Here is a 9,201-nt window from a genome sequence, read left to right on the forward strand (position 1 = left end):
TTTTTAAAAATATATTATGATAGAGGGACACGTTCTATGGTACACATGTGGAGACCAGACGACAACTTTGTAGAGTCTGTGCTTGCCTTCCACTCAGGTCACTAGGCTTGCACATTAAGTGACTTTACACAATGAGCCATCTTTGCCTGCACACTTCTCTTTGTTTCTAATCTGTGCAATTCATGTTCTAAACCTCCTGTCAGATCTGCGTTACCTATTTGTGGTGGCTTAAATTAGACTGACCCCATACTTAGTCCCCAGTTGGTGGAACTGTTTGGGAAGGACTAGGAGGTGGGACTTTGTTGAAGGAGATGTGTCACTGGAAGTGAGCTTTTGAAACCTCAAAGCATTCCCAGTTAGATCTCTCTCTCTCTCTCTCTCTCTCTCTCTCCCTCCCCCCTCTCGCTCTCTCTCTCTCTCCCTCCCTCTCTCTCTCTCTCTCTCTCTCTCTCTCTCTCTCACACACACACACACACGCTTGTGTCTTAAGATGGAAAGCCTCAGCTACTGCCCCAGCACCATGCCTGCCTGTCCACCATTCTCCTTGGCACGATGGTCATGGACTTTAACCTGAAAGAGTAAGTCCCCACCCCCAAACTCTTTATTCTATAAGTTACTTTGGTCATGGTGCCTTATCACAGCACTAGAGAAGTAACTAAGACATTATTTCTCTTCATTTGAGATATTTTTCTTTCCCTCAAGCCCTTTCCTTGGACCCACAGGTTAGTTTCAGACGTGTTGCTTAGGTCCCGAGTGTTGAGATTTCTCAACTGTCTTTCTGTTGTTGATTTCTAATAATGTTGGTTACCGCCTGCTGGTTAATATTGCTCTTATATCCTGCACTTTCTCTCTAGCTAGTGAAATAAGTTATTGAGAGAGGAGTATCGATGTCTCCACCTGTAACTGTGGACTTCTTTGTGTCTAGTCTGTCAGTGCTTGTTTTATGTATGTGTGTCTGTTGTCTGGCTCATGCACGGTTAGAATGACCATGTTACACTGGGAAACTGGCTGTGTTAAAGTGTCCCTATGTCCTCTGGCACTTTCTCTCCTCTGACATCTGCACTGTTTCCTATTAATAAACCCACTTGAGTTTTCCTTTGCTCCGTATTCATATAATACACACTTTCTATCTGCTTCCTTGTTCACTGCTTTGATCACATCACTGCATAGCCATCACCACCAAGAGAATTTTTACGTTTTCTCAAATTGAAACTCTGAAGCCGTTAAACAGCAACCCACTCTGCTTCTCTCCCCAGCTTCTGGCAACCATATTTCTAGTTTCCATTTCTAGGAATTTGACTCTAGTAGGTACATCACATGTACATGAAAGCATAGACTACTCGCTCTTTTGTAGCTGGCTTGTTTCACTTAGCACCTTGCCCCCAAGTTCCACCCATGTTGTAGCAGGTCATAATTTCTTCCTACAGCTAATTACTATCTCTGTGTGTCTGTGTGTGCGTGTGTGTGGTGTGTGGTATGTAGTGTGTGTGGTGTGGTGTGGTATGGTGTGGGGTGTGTGTGTCTGTATGTGTAGTGTGTAATATGTGTAGTGTGTGGTGTGTGTGTGTGTGGTGTGTGTGTGTGAGTGTGTGTGGTGTGTGTGTGTGGTATGGTATGTGGTGTGTATGTGTGAGTGTGTCTGTGTGTGTGTGGTATGGTGTGGTGTCTGTGTGTTGTAGTAATTTCTAACCCAATAAGCCCTTATCAAAAGCACACAATCTAGTTATTATATTATAAGCTATATGTCTAGATCGGGCAGATATAACACTACACTAATTTATTCCCCAGTTATGAAACCCTTTGCTACTCGTAGTTTCTCCACTTGGTTCTGCTCTATCTTGTCTTCCTCCTCTTCTTCCATCTTCTCTCCTCCCTTCTTGTTCTTCTCTCTCTACCTGTCCGCACCCTTCTCCTCCACTGCCCAATCACAGGCTCTAGCCTTTATTGAGCAGTTAAAATGGGGAGAAGGTTCACATGAGATCTCCTCAGTATGTGATTGACTGCTCATAGGGGCCAACCCCTTGCTAATGCTACTTTCGTGTGTGTGTGTGTGTGTGTGTGTGTGTGCTAGCAATGGCTATTTTACTGGGTTTAGAGTGTTTCTTTTCACTTTCAGATTGCCTTTGTCATGATTATTTAACAGGAAGTGTTTATAGGCAGGATACAGTTGAGTTTGGTTTTTACTCAGTCTTTGTGATGGCTTGAAGAAGAAATGATCCCCTTATGCATGGGCATTTGAATAATTGCTTCTCAGTTGGCAGAGCTATTTGGGGAGGTTTAGGAGCTGTGGCCTTGGTGGAGGAAGTAAAGCCCTGGGGTGAGCTTGAGACTAGATAGCCTGTCCTTCTGGTTAGCTCTCTCTGTTTTCTGCTTGCTTTTGACAATGTGAGCTCTTGGGTCTTCTGCTCCTGCCGGCATGGCTGCTGCTTGCTGCTTTGCTGCCATGGTGGACTCGATTCTTCTAGAACTGTTAGCAAGAATAAACCCCTTCTCCTACGAGCTGCCTTTAGCAAGGGTGGTTTATCACAGCAGCAGAAAGGTGGCTAACACATTCATCCAGCTTCTGCATTTTTTTATTGGTATCTTAGATCACTTATACGTATTAACATGCTAGGATTAGGTCTGATATTTTATTTGTTATGTTCTATATATTCCCCATGTTTTCAATCTTTTCTTAGTTGTTTCCATTTTATTTATCCATTCATTTGGGTAGTGGTGTGGATGTTCACCTTCATTCCACCATGCATGTGTGGCGACCGAGGGAACAATTTGCAGGAATTGAAACTCTCCTGTGTTTGCTTCAGGGACAAACTCAGGTCATCATGCCTGGTGGCAAGTACCTTTGCTTGCTGAGCCATCTCACTGGCCCTCAGTGTTTTCCCTTCTAGAGGATTCTTTGAACATTTTTTAGAATTCCACTTGGATTTATGTATCATTTTCAATGTATCTATCTCTTGGCATAGTACTTTAGCAGTTACTGTAGGCATTTCATTATGGCTATTGGTGTCATTTCAGCAGTGTGCATCAAGTTTAGAAACACCATACCCCCTTACATTTCTTTACAACTACACCTTATAAAATATCACTGCCTTAAATAATGTTTCATATATATATATATATATATATATATATATATATTCATATCAAACAGGTATGGTTTTTACTTTAAACATCAAACATAGTTTAGAAAACTATGAAGAGAGCAAAATGTACTGTGGCTCAACCATATTTTTTCCACTTAATATTCCAAAATTTCTTTTCTTAAAAAGAAGTGAGACCGGCCAGTGGTGGCACACGCCTTTAATCCCAGCATTTGAGAGGCAGAGGCAGGTGGATTTCTAAGTTCAAGGCTAGCCTGGTCTACAAAGTGAGTTCCAGGAGAGCCGGGGCTACACAGAGAAACCCTGCCCCCAAAAAACAAAAACAAAAACAAAAGAAGAAGAAGAAGAAGAAGAAGAAGAAGAAGAAGAAGAAGAAGAAGAAGAAGAAGAAGAAGAAGAAGAAGAAGAGACCCTTACTGTGTGGAAAGCTTCCTCTAGCCATGTGTTTGGACTACACCTGCCTGTAGTAAATTCTGTCAATTTCCCTTTCTCTCAGAATGTCTTGATTGTCCCTTTGCCACACCCACTCTAGTGAAAACCATGTGAGAGGCCCAAAAGCTTGGATGCAGTTCTGAGGCAAAAAGTTTCACGGAAACTTAGTCTTAGCATCCCATAGCACGAATGCTCCAAACTTGTCCCTACATCAGTCGGTGAACGGATCTTTGTGCTTTCCTTCAATATTGTTTAATTATAATAAAACTGGAACTGTTAGCAAGAATAAACCCCTTCTCCTACAAGCTGCATTAAGTAAGGGTGGTTTACCACTATTTAAGTGCTTCTAAGGAATGATTTTGACATATAGCTAAATTAGATTAGCCTCCACCAGTGTTCTAATATCCTAGGAAATTGTTGAGCCAACCTTGGGTTTTGTTTTTAGTAAGAATGCTACTCACTCAGACAAAGTGCCTCCAGTGTAGACAGTGAAAGATATCAGGCATTACAATTTACTGGAAAAGAGCTAGAAATCTCAGGGCTAGTCTACAAAGTAAACTTAGAATAACAGCTGAGTCACTCCCATGTGCAGGAATTTACAATGGCATGAAAGAAGGAAGGTTGTGGTCTAAGAAGGAACTAGAATAAATACTTAGAACAACAGCTGAGTCACTCCCATACACAGGAATTTACAACGGCCTAGGGGGAAGGTGGACTATACAATAGACTAGAATTGGAGCTATGGCAAGGGTATAAAGCCCTTGCCTCTGGCTTCTAAGAATAAGCTGACCTTAGGTGGGGCTGCTTTTGATCCCAGTTGTAATCACTGAATTTTATCCCAGTTGTAAATACTGCCTGGTTCCTGTTAGTTTTTGTGTATGCATTTCTCTGTTTTATGTAAAGAGTCATTTTGCATTGGGTAACCTCAATGTACCTTGGATGACCTTAATGCGTTGCCTAACTTCCTTGTTTTCTTCTGTAATTTAAGTCTGATACTCGTTTTGACAAATTACATTCAGATACAGCACTCTCTCTGGGTCAGCATCTGTTTGTCATTTTTCTGCTGACTCCTTACCCACCTGAATACCGGGACCCTGATTCTCCTGTGGGTTGAGGGGCCAACTGAGTCCAGTCCATGGCATCCCTTCATTCATCTCATTAACAATGAGAGAGGCTGAAAGTCCTGACTATTCATCTTTGAAGGACACATCATTACTCTTAGGTGGGGACTTAGTCCAGACTTCCTGTATGGACTCCACATACACTCTAGGGTAATCTTTGTCAGTCATCAAGGCCAAACCTTCTCACTCCATGTGTGGCCTTCTCTGGCATCACTCTGTAGAGACATTAGGTTCTTTATGGGCATGGTGAGGGCACAACTCTGGATTCTTCAATTGGCCTTTCTCCCAAGGGTATAAGGCCTTAGCTTTTCTGTGCTGTCCTGTAGTAAAGATGGAGTTGTCCTAAAGGCCCAGTCTGTGAGAATTCCCTTTTTCAGGCCTTTGCCTACACTTGAGGGCTCTTTGGCATGCACTTGCTACTGTGCCCATCTAGTCTAGAGTATGGAAGGCACAAGCACAGCCCAGGGAGTCCATCCTGTGTCATTCCTTAGGTCCGGCCTTTAGTCAGCCTGCCTTCTCTCTACTGTTCAGTGAATCCTTACATTAGACAACTGTGTGACTCTTCCTAAAGAGAGGTGGAAAGAAAGATGTCTGTGCACCAGTGGAGGAGTATGGAGATGACTTTCAGAAATGGCATCTGGCAAGGGGTAGGCAAAGAAGGAAGAATAAGTCATCAATGTTGGACCTCAAATGTACACTCTGAAGGAGAGAGTGTATTTGGTGTCTGCCACATCTCTGCATCCCTCATTGACATATCTTTGTCCATGGTACCCATCTTTCTGGCAAGGAAACCATCTGCTGAGTGATTGGTAGAATGAAGGTAAAGGCTGATGCAGATGAGTCTTCTCTGTTTGCAGCCATGTTGGCTGTCCAGGATGTGGCCCAGAGGTGCAAGGAGCTGGGCATCACTGCTCTGCACATCAGACTCCAGGTCACAGGAGGAAACAGGACCAAGACCCCTGGACTTAGAGCCTAGTCATCCCTCAGAGCTCTTGCTCACTCAGGGATGAAGAGGCAGATTGAGGATGTCAACTCCATCTCCTCTGACAGCACTCGAAGGAGCATGAGTCACTGCAGTCACTGTCTGTGAATAGAACTTCTCAAATTATTTTCTGTTAATAAATTGCTTTGTATAAACTAAGAAAGGAAGAAAGAAAGAAAGAAAGAAAGAAAGAAAGAAAGGAAGGAAGGAAGAAAGAAAGAAAGAAAGAAAGAAAGAAAGAAAGAGGAAAGAAGGGAAGAAAGAAGAAAGAAAGAAAGAAAGAAAGAAAGAGAGAGAAAGAAAGAAGAAAGGAAGAAAGAAAGAAAGAAAGAAAGAGAGAGAAAGAAAGAAGAAAGAAAGAAAGAAAGAAAGAAAGAAAGAAAGAAAGAGGAAAGAAGGGAAGAAAGAGGAAAGAAAGAAAGAAAAGAGAGAGAGAGAAAGAAAGAAAGAAAGAAAGAAAGAAAGAAAGAAAGAAAGAAAGAAAGAAAGGAAGGAAGGAAGAAAGAAAGAAAGAAAGAAAGAAAGAGGAAAGAAGGGAAGAAAGAAGAAAGAAAGAAAGAAAGAAAGAAAGAAAGAAAGAAAGAAAAAAAGAGAGAGAAAGAAAGAAAGAAGAGAGAAAGAAAGAAAGGAAGGAAGAAAGAAAGAAAGAAAGAAAGAAAGAAAGAAAGAAAGAAAGAAAGAAAGAAAAGATCTGTTCATCACAGATCAACAGGCCAAAGAAAGTATTCCAGCCCTCTACTTGGTAAAACAGTAAGAGTATCAGGGCTAAATTCTGGAGCATGGGGAAGGTGTTACTTACAGATGAGCCTCTCTTAGGCAGCTCCTTCACTGAAAAGCCCATCCTAGTATGTTTCATGACTCATAAAAATGACTTCTCTGGAACTTCCTGTTCAACTTGCAGGCAGCCTCACTGAGAAGTCTCTTCTCCCCATCAGTGGCTTAGTGCTTACATAACTCACAGCAGGGTCTCCTGAGTCTTGTAACTTTCTGATCTTCCTGAGTCTTGTAAGTTTTATGAGCTTCCTGGGCATCTTAAGTTCAATGAGTTCCCCCAGACTCCTTCTTCCTTTTGGGAGGGGATGTTTCAATTCAGAGAAAGTAGTTACACAAAAAAATCAAATGCCAGTGAGTTGAATTGCATTTAGAGGGATGAATAGGAAAAAACATATTTAACTTCATCTTTCTTGAAGTAGAATTCTAAGAAAATGATTTTCAGCTGAGAGATTCTTTTAATGAGGCTGATAAAAATAGCATAATCTTGTTAAGTCAAAATCAATATAAAGACTATAGATATTTTGTATAGCCAGAAGCACAAAAATAAACATCAGCATCTTCCACTCTGTTCTGAGACATTTTAGCAATTGTGCCATTTAAAACAAAAATTCCTCTGTGACAAAAATATTTCTGAAAAGCTACATTTGGAATAAAAAAGAAAAAAAGAGAGGCTCTTACTGTGTATCCCTGGCTGGTCATGATGTTCACTGTGCAGGCCAGGCTGGCCTGGAACTCATAGAAACCTGCCTGCTTCTACTTCCCTAGCACTAGGACTTAAGGCATGTGGCCCCCATAACAAGCTAAAACCAATTCTTCTTTCTTTCTTTCTTTCTTTCTTTCTTTCTTTCTTTCTTTCTTTCTTTCTTTCTTTCTTTTGTCACTGTTCAAGGTTTATTTGGTGTTTTCATTGGCATGACACTTGAGTGGTTAGTTCCATCATCCATATGCAGATCTCACATAATATTGCAATGCACACTACAGACACATATAATACATAAAATAGCCCATAGAACAGTTATGCACAAGATATGCATAATGGATTACACACTGGAGCCAGGTTATGACTAACTGGGAACTCGTTGGCCTAGGCATGTTTGGTGAGGGTGCGCAGGGCAGCAACGCAGCAGGCTCGCAGGGTAATGGAAGCCTGCACAGTTGGCAGTGTGTCTTGGAGACAGTGGGACTGTCACACTAACCAGGTTACCACTACACAAGTACCACTTGGCAGCAGGGCAGAGCTGTGGGAACTGAGATGTTTCTCCATACCACCTCAACACCATTGTACTAACCACAGCTCAAATGAGAAGGGTATGGTCTCCCTAGAAACCCTGCTGCAGCCTGGACAGTGAAGTGCTAGGACCCTGAGAAGACTTTAGAACTGCAGAAAAAGGGTATCTGCACTCTTCTTCAGGCGGGCCTCTTTCTCAGGAGTCAGTGTCACCTTCACAATATCTGAGATTCCATTTTGTCCCAGGATACACGGGACACTGAGGAAGACATCATCATTGATTCCATAGAGACCCTTAATCATGGTGGAAATGGGATGCACCCACCTAAGGTTCTTCATTATGCTCTTGGCCAAGTCTGCCACAGAGAGGCCAATGGCCCAGGATGTGTAACCTCTCAGCTTGATCACCTCCTATGCACTGCCCACCACCTGCTTGTGAACCTCCTTCCACTGCTCCTTGTCTGCATCAGTGCCCAGTTCTGGGTTCAGAGACTTCAGGGAGATGCAGACAACATTCACACCACTCCACACAGGCACACTGGAGTCGCCATGTTCTCCCAGGACCCAGCCGTGACAGCTCAGGGTGAACCCCCAGCCTTTCTCCCATCAGGTAATGGAACTGAGCTGAATCCAGATGGCAACCACTTCCGATAACTTGGCTTTTGGGAAAGCCACTGGTTTTCCAAGCCACATAGGTCAAGATATCCACTGAATTTGAGACAATCAGCAGCTTGCAGTGTGGACTGTACTTCACAGAGTTTGGAATGGTGAACTTGAAGATGTTCACATTTCGCTGGACCATATTGAGTCGGCTCTCTCCCTCTTGCTGACGGCCCCCCTATGATGATGACCCGCTTGGAGTTTGCAGTTACACAATAGTCTTTGCTGGAGACAATTTTTCCTTAAGAAGAATCACAGTCAGCTGGTCCTTGAGGGTTGCCATCTTGGACTTTGAATCTTTTGAGACCACTAGTGCATGATGGGGGCAGGGGGTGACAGGCGAGCAGCAGCGTGGCCTGGGCTCAGCTACCTACCGTGGTTCCAGCACCTATCTTTCTTTTTAAATAATGTGTATACGTATGTCTGTGTGCACATGTGAGTACAGGCCATGTGCACAGGTCACAGGTCACAGGTACTGTACTCACATATGCACTGGACTCTGCACACAGAGTCCAAAAGAAGGCGCTGGATCTCCTGGATCTGGAGTTACAGTCAGTTTTGAACCACCTGATACGGGTGCTAGAACCCAAACTCAGGTCCTCTGCAAGAACAGTAGAGGGTCTTAAGATCAGAGCCATCTCTCCAGTGCCCAGACAAGCTGTATTTGATCTTCACCCTCAACATACTCCAAGAAATCCTCACAGTAAATTTCCTGGGTAAAGAACATGCCCAGCTTTTTCATCCAGTGTTTCCCAAATTAAACCAAACAGAAGATTCTTCTCTAGGCGTCTAACGATGTCCTGTCAGAGTGGCCACTTTGGAAATATTGAGAGAACTAGCTCAGGGCTCAGACTCTGCAAGGGAGGGGGCTGGTCTCTCACTGCATTTTAGAAATGGGTGGGC

The 9,201-nt window shown here is 43.0% G+C and overlaps 2 pseudogenes; one reads left to right on the forward strand and one right to left on the reverse strand.

Moving 5' to 3' along the window:
• The first annotated feature begins 5,284 nt into the window (after positions 1-5,284).
• Gm13551 lies at positions 5,285-5,893 on the forward strand (annotated as a pseudogene).
• Gm13549 (predicted gene 13549) lies at positions 7,288-8,686 on the reverse strand (annotated as a pseudogene).

The sequence above is a fragment of the Mus musculus genome, chromosome 2 (assembly GCF_000001635.26).
Source record: "Mus musculus strain C57BL/6J chromosome 2, GRCm38.p6 C57BL/6J".
Lineage (NCBI taxonomy): Eukaryota > Metazoa > Chordata > Mammalia > Rodentia > Muridae > Mus > Mus musculus.